Raw genomic sequence first — 16,936 nt, forward strand, 5'->3', positions numbered from 1 at the left:
CAGCATTCTCTTGATCTACCAGGCTTGTAACTCTATCAAAAAAGAAATGATATTTGTTTGCATGACTTGTTTTAGGATCCAGATGATTATTCTGCAAGTTATAACTGCTCCAAGAAGTCTATTCACATGTTAAGATAGCAATCAGAAAAAAGTTTACAATATCTCATTTAAGTGCTATTTCCAAATTGTCCAACATATAACATTCCATTTGAAAATATATAGCATAAAGTAGACCTGAAGCAGACAAGAGGAACAGGCATATATTATGGTTTAAAATTCAGTTCCCTGAAGCAAGTGTTTTGCTTCAAATAATGACTAATGTTTGACATGTTAAAACACACAGATTTTACCAAGAAAATGTCACGGAAATCAAAAGGATTATATAAAAGCCTTTTAACACAGCAATATCAAAATACTACAGAATGCAGATTTCACAGCAGCTGTGTTGCTGTGAAAAATCAAAAACTTCTGAAGGTATGACAAGTAACATTCTTAACCAGAAAGATTCATTGATATGTGTAGGTAAGGATTTTGTAAATATTTATACAGTTTGGGATAATGTATATTTCAGTTGATGGTTTAGTGATGTACTTCCACAAACATTTGGGCCCAGCCACACTTTCCTGTAAGTCCATACCTCTTTGCCCTGTTTTCAATTTGGTCCAGGGCTGGATGTTCCCACTGGTATCATGGACTGGATGGATGAAGAGGAGGTGAGAGGCACCAGTTGGGGAAACACCTAGGGAAACCTCAGAGGAGGAAGACTCAGAGCCCTGGGAGTGGTGGCAGGACACTGAAGACTGGTCAGAGGGCAAAGGGGCAGGGAGGAATGGTTGGAGGCTGAAGAGACAACAGGCTTTTATGAGCAAGAAGAGCCAGGCACAGAAAGCAGTTCAGACTCAGCAGATGAAGCAGAGGAGGAGGGGACAGAAGCTGCAGCAGCATCACAGGAGCTTCAAGCTTCTACTGTACTAAGCTCCCCTCCCCACTTGTCTCCAAGGACATGGAGGGCTATGCTTGTAGCAGAAGAAAGAGCACAGATTCCTCACCAGCGTAATTTAAGGCTGCTTGGGAAATGTCTGGCTGAGGAGGAGACAGAGGGAAGTAGATGGTGAAGACCTTCAGTCCTAGAAATTGTGTTGTAGGGGCCAGTCCTGTCCAGAAGCCTTTCTGTGCTGTATGTTTTCTTGAATAAAGAGCTAACTTTTCTGCTTTTCTCTGTGTCTTGATTGCTGACCTGCATCTGAACCAGCCCTGAAAACTGGTGATTTTTGCCTCATATTTTACTTGGGGAAAGTCACTGAAACCCGCTATTTCCCCATTAATTATTCCTATATTCCATAATCCACTTTTAATGTTGCCTCCACCTTCAGCTCTAACCATCTGTGGCAGAGAGTCAAAGGATAAGAAAACCAGAGAATCAGAACACTGGATAATCGGACAATCATTTGACATATACAAAAGGAACCAGGACCCTTTCAATATGTATTATTAAAGACAGAAAATAAAGCTACTATTGCAGCCATCACAACCAACTGAGCGGGAACACGCACACGTTTTACACACACATATTTCTCTTTTTTTGGTAGCACATAAACAGTTTGGTCACAATTTTTATATGAGTGCTGAACAGAGGAAAGAAAAATGAATATAAAAATTAAGCATACAGAGAAAACCAGAAGTATACAGCTCAATGCCGGAGAGACAACTGGAAAAATTATCCTGCAGGGGTAGTGGGGTGGGGGGAGGAAATGAGGTAGGAGCAGGCCACCTCCAACACAGTTCTTGGGAAAGCATGCAAAATTCCCTTCAGAAACTATTTTAGTTCAGAAGAGGGACAAATTTTTCTTTTGGCTTTCCATGGATTGACATTTGTTCCAATTCAGCAGTAAATTGTGGGTTTCCCCAGGGAAAGCAGCACGACAACCCCCCACCCCAACCTCTCAGAAAGGTGATAATAGATTGACACAAAATACTAGAAAACGTGGGACAAACGAATGTGTGGATCAGCCCTTCAATGAACTGAATGGTAGTGAACTCTGAGTATAAAGCAAACATTAAAACAATTGAGTTAAATGATAGGGTCTCTACTTAAAATAAGTTTTCTGGTTAAGACAAATGCATTCCACAATATTTGGGCTTCCCCTGCTAAACAATTGTTCACATGTTAATTCATGAGCTTGGTTTCTGATGCATACACTAATCACTTGGTTTCTGCGCATACACTAATCTAGCTGCTGTAGTCACGTGTAGCAAGAGACAGAGTATCTTCTTGGAGATGTCACTGTTTATTATACCTAGTAAGAAGGCCTCTTTTGGGGGGAAATGTACACCTAAACCTCTATTTTAGTTCTACATATATAATTTCCCAAATTCATTTGGCCTGCTTACATAACCACTACATGTGCATGAAAGTCCCCTCTGTCTCTTGGCATCCCCCTCACATTCTGGATCCATTTTTGTACATATCTTGCTTGGGGTTAGGTACCACCTGTATACAATACAGAATATATTATTATTATTCCGTGAACTATATCGCGGCACTGAAACCAGAGTTAGAGTGGGTGTAAGGGGATGCCTGTTGGAGGCATTCAAAACATCAAAAGATGTGAAAGAAGGCTGCATACTGCCCCCCCTTTAACTTTTATATAAATTGCATGATGCCATGCTTAACACAGGTATAATCTCCTGCCCCAACAATTAAGAATAAAAAGATATATTGTCTGCTGTCTGCTGATGATGTGGTGCTCCTATCACTCTTCCGTTTGGAAGCTGACAGCTTTCAGTATATAGAGGGATATGAAGTTAAATCCAAAAGACAAAGGCCAGGAAGAATAGGTGCATCCTTGGTGACTGCCTAAGGTTAAAAAAAGTTGGCCCCTGACACAGGTGAATGGGAGTGAATTCTAGGTTTGGGGTCATTACGGAGGAGGCTCTCGTGCAAGCCATCACCTCTCCGTTCCAAAGGAGATGGCACTATAAGAAGAGTCTTTTCTGCTGACTGTGAAAGGAGAGAATGCACTCTTGCAGATATTTGGGGTCCAAGTCATTGTAATTAAACATTGGCTTCTTTCATTTGTTTGGGTGAACTATATCATAGTGTAATCTGCACATCTCATATAAACAGGAAAATGCAAAGTCACATTTGTCAGCTGCTAATTTGTCAGCTGCTGTAAAAATAAAAACCCAATTCCTCTTTGTTTTTTCTCCATGAGAAGCATCTAGTTTGTTCTACTAGCCAACTATCGTTATTAAAGGAGACATAAAACCTTAACTTCAGCTAGTAATAACTGCAGATTCATTACTTTTGAAGTGCAGTAAACAGAACAGTATTGCAAAATTTCTTTTGTGCTTAGAATTCTCCTTCGAAGCAGCAACTTGAACAATAAGGAAATTGAAAGGAACAGACCAAGCAAAATATTGTAACATAGATTCCTGTGATCTATAACATGTGATAATGTTACGCATATAGCACAGCATCTTCTTACAAATGGTTTACAAATTTGTGTTCCTTTTCTGAATGGAAATTTGTATCAGGATGCTGTGAAGAGAACACAATCTCAATCATGCTTATCCTCTTGAGAAATTCTACCCTATAGACAATTCCAGTCTCAGATAAATCACATGTTTGATGAATCACTTGTTCCCTAAGCCCAGAGGCAAGTAAATTAAGCTTTGAACCTTTTGGAGTTTAAGCAATAATGGTTCTTGTTCATCAACAGGAAGTGCTGAAAACAATGGTTTGAGAAAGGGAATTAAAGGCTGCATGAAAGCATAGTTGTTATTTTTATTGGCGTTTAGTTTTCCATTTATGAGATATGCTACATCTATTATATAGCTGTCCCAAGAATTTGGTCCTGCTAGTAAAAGCCAGCGGGAACCTTCCAGGCTGCTCTTATATTAATGAAGTTTGCCCTGAACACTGACACTCTGCGGTCAACCATTTGTTAATATTGATTTTGTCAGACTTTAACAATGACATATTGGTTACTTATGGTTGTTGGGGCCACTTTAAAGGAGCAGTCCGGGCTGTTGTTTTGTCTTTAAACAATACTGGATTAATTTGGGATAGATGTTTAATTCAACAAAACCATCACTGAACAGCTTCAATTAACAAGGGGTCACAGCATGGGCAGGAAAGGTTAACCTGGCATTTCAATGGTCTGACTGGCATCCAAACAGTTGACATTCAAGGTCCTGCACAAATAAGGCAAGGCTTTCACACAAAGATTCAGTTTGTAGTTATCGACAGAAACTGGCCAGCTCAACAAGGTGCCTTCTGGATGTTGTGGACCCTGACTTTCATTAGAATCAGCCAGAATGGCCAGTGGGATGACAACTGTAGCACCAGGTTGGCTACTCCTGCCATAAGGTAGCTAGCCATGAGTTCACTGCATTCATATATTACAAACCAGTAGTTTCCTTCTAACAAATGGCTTTAATTTTTTAAAACTTCTTTACTGAACTACAAATGTAATTTGTGAACACTAGAGAAACACGGTAAGTACAGAATGATTCAAAATGAAGTATACAGTTTCCAGATGCTGTAAGACACTAAAAGGCAATGACATGGACCACAACTGTGAACCGTGAGGCAGATGTACTCATAAAGTTTGTGTTCTGCTACTGAGGGAAATGACGCAGGTGATAGTGCACGTGTCATGTGACAGGTCAGGCAAAATGGCTGCGTCTGCAATGGAGAAGGCGTTTTGTGTTCTTGAATTGAGCAAAACGGAATCTGTAACTGTTGTGCAGTTTAGATCGCAATTTGGGGAAAAAACCTCCAAGCAGAAAATGTATCCACGATTGTCATAAAAAAACTGAAACTACGGGCTGTTTGTGCAAACAGAAGTCCTGGACGACCGTGTACATCAGAAGAAGTCGTCAATAGTTTTTGCACCGCCATTCAATGAAGCCCAGGAAAATCAACATGTAGGGTGAGTTGCGTTTGGGTAGAAGTGGATTACTGGTTCGATGTGTGCCATATGACAAAGGGTGCACACATAGAACATCTGTGACTGTTTCTAAAAAAAACCTTTAAACATTCCTCTACAGGTAACATAATATATATTACATTCTTCTTTTTTTATAGTGTGTTTAAACTGTATGCTTCATTATGAATCACCCTGTATTTTTTGCAGCAGGGCTGGGAAACCTTCCAGAGCTGCATGATAGTGGTGGGCATGACTCAGTGGGCAGAGTAATGGATGCAACTTTGTATAATAGGCTACATTACAGCCACAAAGAATTCAGAGCTTTCTATAAACAAGCATCTCCACATACCCCGCTCCACCCAGGCAAGTCCCATCACCACAATTCAAAGACACATTCTATCCAGGCAACAGCACCTGAGGGCTGCTGTTCTGTCAGAGCAGGACCAGTGAACAGTCTCGTCTGGGGATAGTCCTGAAGGCCAGAAAGAGAAGCCCAGAGGGCTGCATTATGCACCGTGGCCTAAGACCACTACATCTGTTTCAGAGGGAATGATGATTACAGTGGTACCTCTAGATACGAACTGGATTCATTCTGGAGCCCCATTCGCATCTAGAAGCAAATGTAACTAGCGATGGCACGTCTGCGCATGCACACTTTGCTTTTCGCTGCTTCTGCGCATGACGTCATTTTGAGCGTCTGAGCATGCGCAAACGGCGAAATCCGGAAGTAACGCGCTCCGTTACTTCCGGGTTGCCACGAAGCGCAACTTGAACATGCTCAACTCAAAGCATATTCAACCCGAGGTATGACTGTATTATATATACACACACACACAAAGAGAGAGAGAGAGAGAGAATAATAATAATTTGAATGAGAAGCCAAAAATTTCAACAAGCTGCAAAAGCAACAAACAATTCATGAAACCACAGGTATAAGGAACCTATGACCCTCCAATTGTTGCCAGTCTACAGCTTCAATCACCCACTTCTTTGCTACCAGTATCAATGACCAGGCTGGCTGGGGCCGAAGGGAACTGGAGTCCAAAAACAACTGAAAGCCACAGGTTTCCGGATCTTCTTTTAAAAAGCAGTCAATGCTGGGGCTTAACAGATTTCATCTGGAAAGGCTACATATAATCTCCACAGGCCCACGTATTGGCTCCATCAGGATTATTTGTGCTTTGTAGCCTAGACTTCAGATACAAACAAAATGAACCCAAACGCATGAGATTTATGGGGTGGCAGGTTTTGCAATTTCACAAATTGTCAGTGAATTGTAATTTCTCAAAGATGAATAGTGATCAATCAAATGAACCCTGCAAAATCACTTACCATCGGTAGCAAGCAACTACTGGGGTACAGCCAAGTTCTACTAATATGAAATTTCCTCAGATAGTATCATAAACATTGGAAAGGTCACCAATATCCTTTCCTTTTTGGAAAAATGTACAGTTCCCTTACCTTGAACTGTTTTCCCACATTGAAATGCCTGACCAGAATAGAGCCAGGAGTTTTTCATAGGTACACTTTGAGATTCTCCTTGTTCACAAGCCGAGAGGCGCTTAAGAGCTATGGAGTTTAAGAATGGGGAAATAACACCTCTCAAGCCCTCTAGTCACCACCAGCCAGCCTGCTGCTTAATATACCTATAGTGAGAACTCATGCCAATTAAACACATGGGTCAAGAATTTTAACTATAACAACAATTACCAACTGATCAAAGATTGTCATGGCATCTAAGATTATTCTGTAATTTAAATATGACTGAAGCATACATATTCATGCCAAAGATATGGTTTCCATTCTCAGAGAGATCTAGAAGAGTTTCCCCAGAAAGGAAATATACAGAAAAGAAAAACATCTCAAACCATCTCCGTATCTCTGCTTTCTAATTGGAAGCTTTGTGCAGGGTTTTATCCAGAGCCCTGCTGGACAATCCCATCAGCCCATCTAGTCTGGTATTCCATACTCACGGGGGTCAAGCCCAATGTTTATGAGGAGCCCACAAATAGGAGCTGTGTGCAACAGCAACTCTTCCCACTTGCAAATTTTAGCAACTGGTATTCAGAGGTATGCTGCCTCTGACAGTGGAAGCAGAACATAGCTATTGTGGTCATTAGCCATTGATAGTCTTAACCTCACTTTTATCCTGTTGTTGATTTTTATTGTATAATTGTCATGTTTAGAATGTATTGTATGATGTCTACACTTTTTTTTTAAAATAAGGTGTCTAGTAAGTGTAAGTATGAAAGACATTAAAGTTGAGTTTGAAAAGAGGGCCAGGTGGGCAAAGGGACAATCATCCAGAGAGGTTGTTGCATGCGATCTGCGGCAAACTGGAAGTCCACAGCCCACAAATTTTCACTGTAATCACTGCAATACAAATCAAAGTATTGCTGCTACAGATCAACACTGATCATCCAGGAAAGTAGGTATGAACTACGAACCTAAGGATTCAAAAAGCTTGGTACTTTCTTCAGTAACTCTTTCCCGCTTATTCTCAACCAAGTGCCTTTCAAAGACAGACAGATAAGGGAAACATTTTCCAGAACTGTACATTTTTTCAGTATGACAAATGTGCACTTAGAAGCATTGCTAACATAGTTCCATGCCTAAGGTTAATGTCAGTGTGCGAGGTGTGGAAATCAGTTAACAGTTTGAAATTGGTCCCAGAATTTGCATGACAAAGCAGGCAGCCACTAACATGCAATCTGAAGTACATTAAAAGCCAGCTGACTTCACATAGGGGCACAATGAATAAGTAAAGGACCCCTGAACAGTTAAGTCCAACAAAAGACAACTATGGGGTGTAGCACTCATCTCACTTCAGGCAGAGGAGCCAGTGTTTATCCACAGACAGCTTTCTGGGTCATGTGAAACAGCGCAGCTGGGGGTGGGTCGCACTGGGCACCACTCACTTAGGATGGGATAAGAACCTAAAACACATATAGTCTATCATGCAAGCAATGCAATAATTCTTTCTACAGAAATTGTGTAGCAACTTGTACATAGTTGTAACAGGTAAATCTCATCCCCTGGGTCTGGACCAATAAGCAGGTTCTCTCAAGTTTTGAGACTACTGCTTCCCCTAGGGGCAGGAGTAGTTAAAAACAGCCCTCTGGGCAAATTTGAAGGATAATTATGTTGCACTTCCAGGAAAATGAAGGGCATGTGGGTATGCAGGGAAAAACAGAGAGTTGAAAAGTGTGTGTGTGTGTGTGAGAGAGAGAGAGAGAGAGAGAATGAATGCATGGGGGTGGGATGAGGGAGAAAGCACAGACATCCAGCCCAATTACAATGAAAATAGTGAATGCTTAGCCATTAATCTCATTTCTAGGTATTATAATGCAAGTTCTACACTCAATTATAAAGAATGAGTCACAGTTATTCAGATCACACACACACACAGACACACAGACACACAGACACACACACCACCCACTTTTATTTTTTAGGTGGGGGGTTAGTTAAAAATCTATTACATAATTCCAGAGAACTACACCCTGCCTTGAACAGAAGCGGCTAAAGCTGTATGAAGCATTCATATCTAAAGCCGTCTGTAGCTTTTCAGCATTGCTCTCTGACAAAGTCCAGGGAGGCAGTCTCCTGCACATTTAGATTTCTCCAAGCTGTGGAGAGCTGTGACATCACCGGGTAAAAGTTTGGCTTCAGCCAGCCCTCTACTGTTTGTGGTTAAGGGGAGGCCCTGAATGTGTCTCTTGCTGGTGGATCCCTTGCCCTTGTGGGAGGGGGAAGCGGAGCTTATCCAACCAGAACTTGTCTGCTTACCGCATGCTTGATTATCTCCCCCCCCCCCTCCTCCAGCATGTAAATCCACCACAAAGAAGCTGAAGTTCAAATAGGGCTGTTTTAGCTTCGCTTGAAATGATGGATTGAAAGCTTCAAAACTGAAATGCAAAGAGGCAGAGCTCCTGAAAAGCAAGTCGGTGCTGCAGCCTATTGTCCCTGAGTGTCCATAGCATGGGGACCGACGGCTTTGATTCAGCAAGCAAGTTAAAGGAACAAGAATTTAAACAATAAGGAAGTAACAGGACTGCAATAGTCTTCTTATGTTATCCGTCCAAGCACAGTACCAAATGCATGAAGCTTTTCATGCAACAGAAACTAGATAACCCTCATCGCGAATGAATGCATTTATTTTGCTGCAATCAGTGATGTCACTATTTCTCTGGATGATCTAGTCAGTGAATCTTTTATTGTTATCTTTAAAGCAAGTCTCAAGATTGAAGAGAGAAACCAGAAGGAAACAGGGTAAGAATTTGAGATGTGTCACATTTAACATATATTTATATTTTCAGTGCTAGCTGCAAAGTCATTTCAAAAGTGCTCTTGATTTAGAAGAACAATGCCAGATTTTTGATAAGGCTGATAAATTTGAGTTAGAAATCTTAAAATGTGGTTTTCTTATTAAAATGAATTCATCTAAACATTGAAATGTTACTAGATATGCATAGACTTTTAAAAAAATATCAAAATGAATGTTTGTTAATTTAGTTGATGTGCCAAAGTTCTAAGCATTTCTTAAAGTAAAATCAGCAACAACCAGTCCATCACAATATTGATTGTTTATGTGCAAAATAATTTTTCCTTCCTAAATATAACACAGCAAAATCCTCTACACTTTGTGTCACTTATTTGAAAGGACTATTGTATTACAACCCAGGAAGCTGGTCTTTACTTTCCTTTGACGCACTGATCAAAGATACAGAAAGTTCCTCTAAGTAGCAGCTCCTAGAATATCACAGTGTTTGCATGTTTAAGTGAAAACTCATTTTTTAAAAAGTCCAAGCTAAGTAGAGCTGGGAATAGTCCTTGCAACAGCTTTTGCAATAGATGCCAAGTGGGAAATCTGAAGCAAGCAAGATATGATCAAACAGTGTTGGAAAGCTCTTATTTTGCAAAGTTCTTAACACATGAAACAGAAAGCAGAAAATGTTAACACATCTTTCAGCATGGATAGGCTTAAAAGAAAATAAAGTGAGGCCACTGTTAAAGGGGAGTAAGAACAAATGTAACATTTGGGTTTAGCTTTCTAACATTTCTAACAAAATGCTGATAACTTCCTGCTTATCTCAGAAACAAAGGTTGCAGGGGCAGTTATAGGGCCTGCCATCTTTTGTCAGCGATCCCAAAGAGGAAGCATACAAAGTTTGGGATAGGTAATCCTTTAAAGTTTCTGAAGGCATTCGGTACCATTTCAAAACAATACCCTTGCAGAATTAATCAATGATCCCTGTCTTTTGGGGCATCTATACGACTCCTCAGCAAGTGGGAAATGAGCTGGAGGAGCTTTCAACCAAATGAAGGGGGCTGCATTTACCTGCATAGTTTAAATTGCACAGAAAAACAGGACTGCTTCTGCCACACAGGGGTTCAGTAACAAAGTGTGTGTGTCTGTTTGGGGGTTAATTATTTTGGATAATTAACTGCCAGACCATGTTTCACATTTGAGGAGTACGATATGCTTGTTATAGTTAACATTAAAAAATATCTATCTGTCTACTCCTTACAATATCCAACACAATGAAGTGGCCTCATATAATTATTTTTCTCCTGTCTTAAGAGGAGTGTTTCCACATACTCTACAGCAAGTTCCATCTAGAACTTTGTCTTGCAAAAATCTTATTTGGCTCTTGAGCCCTTCTGCTTTTATGCACACTGGACTGTGAAATGCATGAGTACCTGGGAGATTAACCCCTGTTGAATTTTTTTACAAGAACCCAGTCTACATGGAATTAGGGTGACAACAAAGGCTGTGTCAGGATGGGAGAGAAAATGATTTTAAAAAGTCATTAAAAGTACCTCACATGATTTTTCATTCCTTAAATATTTAATTTGAGCTCCAGCAGAACAAAACAATACTCAGCACTTATCGACAGGGTACTTATATTCATCTGTGCTGGGAGTGTCTGCATATAGTAAGATTCTGGGATGAGGTACTTAAGGAGGTCAACACCACAACTAGGCAAACAGTTGCTAAAAAAAACTTAGTCAGCTATTTACACTGTTTGAGCCTGGGGTAGCATTGTATTTAAGAATTTTATTAGATTCATGTTACTTGCTGTCAGATTTGTGATAACAAAACTGTGGTAGAACAATACAACTCTATTCATATATCTCTGGTACAGTATTTTTTGGCAAATTGCCATTGTGGATGGAGAAACTTACTAATGAAATCCAAGTCATCAATGGAGAGCAAACCAGGTGCCTTTTTTCCTTTCTTTTTTTTTCTTCCAAGAAAGCAGCAATGCTATTTTTCATACTAATAAGACTGAAAGTACAAGGAACTAGTCCAATATAGCAATGTGGAATACAATTACTCAAATGTCTAGGGATTTATAATATGTTAATACTGTCTTAAGTCCCTCTCTTTGATGAATATGATATGAGTGATTATCTTCTATATTATTATTAGAAGAATAATCCAATTTAAACTTCAGCTATATATGAAGCAACTGTAAAGAAAAGAGCTCTTGTGATCATGTACAGAGTGACCTTTCCTCTCTACCAGCTATGTGCACCTGCTAGCACATTTCTATCATTAAGAAGCAGAGCTCTATGCCAAAGTGGATGATTTAAAGACTTTCCCCTGTAGCCCTTTGTTTAGAAGCAAAGCACTCTATAGTTTGGGTGCAAACTGCTTTATAGCTCACAGGCTCCAAATATTTTACATAAGCATCTATTACTGAGTCATCTATGGTTCCAAACTTTCACCAGGATAGCAAACATTCAGAAAGCTCCCTGAATTTGCACCATTCATATTGCTAGCTGATCAAAGTCTACCGACACAAACAAAATACTTCAGTGGTCTTCTGGTGGTGGCCCCTAACCCAACATCTAGGAACTCTCACTATAACAAAATGCCAAGGCCAATGTTGCTTAGGGGAAATGGGAAAGAAGGAGAATGTGAAATAGTCTGACAACTTACAGTATCTACAATAAGATGGGAAACTAGTTAGAGTATCTATAATTAGAATACTTTTGTCACAATTACAACTTCTACAAAATTAAGATTAGATATCAAACCAGTTTTTTCTACATTCTAGCTATGACAGAATGTATTATAAAATAAGTAGCAACTTTATATAACTACAAATGAACTAGCACCTAGCGGTTGGGTGTCCGGCATAATTTAACTGACTGCTGTCACTGTGTGATTTTTTTTAAAGGACATTTGCACAGAAAACACCCATTACAGCTTTGCATTCTGCATTATTCCCAGAAAAAGGGAATAATACCCTAATAAACTGCCTACTGCAATCTGGTATGTTCATAAATGGTCAGAGTCTCAGGTTTATTTTTTCAGGGAAAAATACCACATGGCTAAACACTAGGTCTTTCATGAATTCTCATTCATTTGGGTATGAAGGTTTGCTGCTTATGAAAATTGGGCCAAAACATTTTGATACACTACTCAGCCTGTGAACTATTATGGAGAAAAACCCTCCAAAAACTGGTACCCAGTTGCCCAACCAATTTATGACATATATATATTGAAAGGGGAAAGACCATGAACTTTCATACTCACTTGGGTATTAACTTAGGTTTCCATCTATCCTTAAATGTGATTGCGATCACATTTATTTAACCATGATCTGCTTTTGTTGATGTTAGGAGTGAAGTGGGAGTTGCTGGGCAGATTGATTATCTTTGCTTTGGGCTTGTTATATCTGTGAAATATATGTTTTCCTGACTTACTAAGGCTGATTTAATTTTGATAAACTTTCTAAAACTTTGTAGAATTATCTTCTTACCTGAGTATTAATTGTTCAGGCATTAAAGGTATGCATTCTGAACTCTTGTTAGATATTTTCTGTATGTTTTCAATGTGCACCATGGGAAATGGAACCTCAAAGTGGCTGCATCTAAACCAGCAATGGACTCTGATTCAGTACAGCTTGGGGCCTTCCAGAGACATTGCACCCCTCTCTTAGTACAGCAATAATAGTAGCTATACGCTGAAATACGCCTCTAAGACATAAAAGCCTGCCTTGGTGCTGGGGTATAGCTGAGTTGTTAGTCAAGCCAGAGTGTCAGCAAAATACAAAGTAGATCAACAACCTCCAAAGAGCAGAAGTAAAACTGCTGAAATTTCAGTGGTATTTCAAGATAGTGTAGGTAAACAGGAAAGATGGAGCAAGAAACCCAGCGATGATATAATCCACACATTCCAATAAGTGCCTATGACACACAAATATCTTCCACACAGAAACATACTATGGCAGTCCTGCTTACTAGGTTTCTGAAAACTATAGTTAAGTTGCAGAGAAACAGTGAGTTAAAGACAACAGGTGTGTGCTAGCTTGGGAGACAGCAAGCAGGCAAATTAGCAGTGGCTGCCCGAGAGAAGTGGTGCAGAATCAAGGCTGGCATTGGTGGGCACCTGGTGAATACCCACACCCCAGCATAGGGTCTACTGATTAGAATCACCTAGACCTGTTCCATCTCTTTGTTACTGCAACCTGCTTCTGCACCTGCCTCTTGCTCTGGCTCAGCAAGCAATACAACTGCTATGAGCAGTAGCTGTCACTGTCTGCTTTCTTATTGGCTTTGTCTAGCAAGCAATTATGGGATGGCACTGATGAAGCAGATGAGAAGCACCAGCAGGCAACAATAATAGTGAGGGGGTACACTTATTGAGAGAGGAGAACATATTGAAGGTGTCTTGCCCAATCCTCCTTTCCCCGCCTACAAAACAAACACACACCCCCAAAAAAACCTAGCTGAGTTCACATTTAATGGACCAGAATGCTTAGGGGCTTGTTTTTTTAGCTTCTCTCCAAAGCGCAGTATAATTTCCCATAAAACACTGCATTGTGCCACCTGCATACTCTGCACTGATAAATTCCTATTGTACAGCTCTTTGCCTTTTAGCATAGCAAAACAAAGAAACAAACAAAATATCTTTAAGATAAATAGATTTAATGTTTGGGCACAGAAAATACCTTTATGATATTTTATGGCTGTGGGGATTTCCATTTGTTTTAGTAAGAAATTTTAATATAACGCTAGTAAATACATATGCTAGTAAAGACAAAGTTTAACCTGTTTCTTTTACTATGGGATCTGAAGTAGATTAGTCTCTTGCAGTGTTGACTTTAGCTTTCCAAACATCAGCTCTGTCACTTAAAAAGAATTCTGCAAAGACTCATAGAAGAATCTTTGTTTAAATTACAAAATGTTCTCCCTCAAACATATAATTCATAGTAATTTGTAGTCCCTAAAACTGCATAAATAAGATTACCCCCAATTCTTTTTTCCTATTTTGAAAACTCTACAGTTGTGAAGATAACAAAGGTAAGAGCTCTCATGAAATGTCTCATGAAATACCAAGCCACCACTTGCAGGCTACGACTTTGTGACTATATAAATAGACACAGGATAAATAACAGGATATTAGGACTGAGCCACATATTATCCAAACAATATTTTCAGTGTGGAAAGTGGGTTTTCAGGTGAAATAAGTTTCCTGAAAGAATGCCTAACCTTACCCCTTTTGTGTCTATTTGTTGGTGAAACTTTTTTTGATCCAAGTGTGACACTGTCATGTATCCAATCAGATTTGGCTATGTGACAATGTTAACTAAGGGTAACTGAAGCTAATTCAGAGGGAACAGAAACATTGCTCTCAATCCCAATTAGCTTTGTTTGGCCTCTGAAGTAGTATTGCCTAGCCAAATGTGATTGGCTATGTGACAGCATCATTATTACAAGGATGCTAGGCAACTGAAATAAAAAATTATGTTGAAACTGCATCAGTTCTGGTCTTCGAAAAGGTTCCCAACGGAGCTACCACCTGAAAGCCAAATACAAAGGGATGGGAGTAAGTGCAGGCTGCTGTACATGTGGTGTGCATTATCTATCTATAATACACATGCACAGACAGATTTGTAAGCCAAGGTGGTACTTTCTCTCTGATCTCCCCATGAAAAAATATCTAAAACAAAAAGGGTATCAAAAAAATTGCATAAAAGGCAGAGTGCTTTTCAATGGGTGGGGGGAGGTTCCTAGGAGGTGCCTTTGTTTCAGAAATAACATACTATTCCAACATCGTATTATCTCATTTTAGTCTTAATTGTATAATCAACACACAAAATTACTGGGGATGAATAATATTTTTGAGGGGTATGTCAGTGCAAGCTTTGTGACACCATTAAAGATTCTAGGACATTGTCCTCAAATCGTATAATATAGCCCCTTGGGATGGCAAAATGTCTGGGGTCCAATTGATCTGAGCTCTTGCTAAATGTTATCATATAGTTCTTATCAGCGCTATTTTTTTAGAAAAAGGTGCCAGAACTCAGCATGAATGCTTCCTTGGTTCTCTTGTAAAGGCAATGGCGCCCACCTGAGAGGTGCTGGAAATGAGTTCTGTTGAGTTCTGGCTGAAAAAAGCTCTGTTTTTTATTCTCTCTAGTATTTAGAAATAAAGTACTCTCCTCTCCTGGCTGGTGGACCCTTAACTTGCACTGAGCTACAAATATAATATAAATGAGGTCCTGGCATAGGAAGGAAAATTTTATCTAGCATCACAATGATAATTTGATAGAACTTGAAGAAATTTTATTTGCAACTTTAACAAAAGTAGCAAAACATGCTATAACTTAAAAGCTGAAAGTATATGTAAAAAAAGCCTTACAGTGCAACATGATAATTCCCACAGTGAGTCTTGGTTTTCTCACTTGTAACTTGAAGTGCCAAGGAAAATATCTAGTTTTGTTTTTCCTTGTCAGGAACAGGGGAGAAAAGTAATATATTTTCTTTGGAAGCTTGTTTCCCCTCTACTTATTAGATAAGAACATTTTCAGTTGTGCCCCTCGAGACACAATTAGTTGAACAAACGCTTTAAGAGTAAACACAGTAAGGTCCATTACTGCCTCACTCTTCTTACCCCTTTGCCAACCATTTGAATAGCCAAGACCAGATGGTTAGAAGAAATCCCAGCCCTACTTGTGTTAATGGAAGCTCAGGCACTGATTTCAGCATACTCAAAATTCCACACTAAAACACAACAGCAAAAGAACTTCTCCAAACCAGTAAACCAAGTTCAAAGGCATGGGTTTTTTTCTTTTGGATTCAGAGCATGAAATGTGCTTTTAAAAAAATGTGTGAAGGAAAGGTGAAAGGTAGAACTGTTAAAGAGAGCCAGTAGGGTTGAGTGGTTATGGAGCTGAAATCTGATCTGGCTAAAGTTCCACCTCAGCTATAAACTCACTATGTGGTCTTGGACAAGTCACTTTCAGCTTCAGTTTCCCATCTTTAAATACAAATAGCAACAACATTCTTACTGTCAGGCTCCTGTCCCAAAGTACAGTGATAACAACTCTTACTTGTAAACAAAGAAGAAATCTTTATTCAGGCTAATAGCAGTACAGGCTCAGCAGCAAGCACAAAGGCCAGAAGTCAAGATTCCAAAGTTCATAAGCAAGGTTCACAATAGAACAAAACCTATGAATATGTCCCAACAGTTGACATGCCCCCCCACAAAGCTTTTAAAGATGAGGCAGGGTGAGCTCACTCAGAAGACTCGTTTGTCCTATAGTTCTGCAACACGCACAAAGTGTGCTGTTTGGCTGGGTGCATCTGATCTCACGTTCAAAGGCAACATCTAGTTCTTGGCGACAAGAATCTGTCCTGCACCTCTGCCTGTAGCTTGGCTGCCACCTCCTTCTGTTCAGATCCTCCTTCTTGCTGGCCAAAGTCCTCCCCTCCTCACTGATGAGAAACTCTTCAGGAGGAGCAGAGGAGAGGGCTGGCAGCTCTGCTTCTTCCTCTCTCACATCTAGAGTCACAAGAGGAGGACATCTCTTCTTCATTCCTGGATGCCAGTCTTCCAGTCCCCCATTTGCTCCTTCTTCCTCCTCCACGCCATATCATGTCAGAGCCAAAGGGCTCATGGCACTAACATCAGCAAAGCTGGCACAGCAAAGGGACATAAACACTGTCATATAAAATGCTACATAAATTACCAGTGGTAGAAA

The 16,936-nt window shown here is 39.8% G+C and overlaps 2 protein-coding genes across 16 annotated transcripts in view; one reads left to right on the forward strand and one right to left on the reverse strand.

Annotated features, from left to right (window-relative positions):
* The window catches only part of RALGPS1 (Ral GEF with PH domain and SH3 binding motif 1), a 229,265-nt gene that overhangs the window by 84,089 nt on the left and 128,240 nt on the right, over positions 1–16,936 (reverse strand). The gene's annotated exons all lie outside the window — the stretch shown is intronic.
* ANGPTL2 (angiopoietin like 2) overlaps positions 8,634–16,936 on the forward strand; it is a 29,273-nt gene continuing 20,970 nt past the window's right edge. For both annotated transcript variants that reach the window (XR_014559951.1, XM_083721210.1), the window contains exon 1: positions 8,634–9,206. The gene's annotated coding sequence lies outside the window, so the exon portion shown is untranslated. The remainder of the gene's footprint in view (positions 9,207–16,936) is intronic.

Source organism: Podarcis gaigeae, assembly GCF_964106915.1.
Source record: "Podarcis gaigeae genome assembly, chromosome: Z".
NCBI lineage: Eukaryota > Metazoa > Chordata > Lepidosauria > Squamata > Lacertidae > Podarcis > Podarcis gaigeae.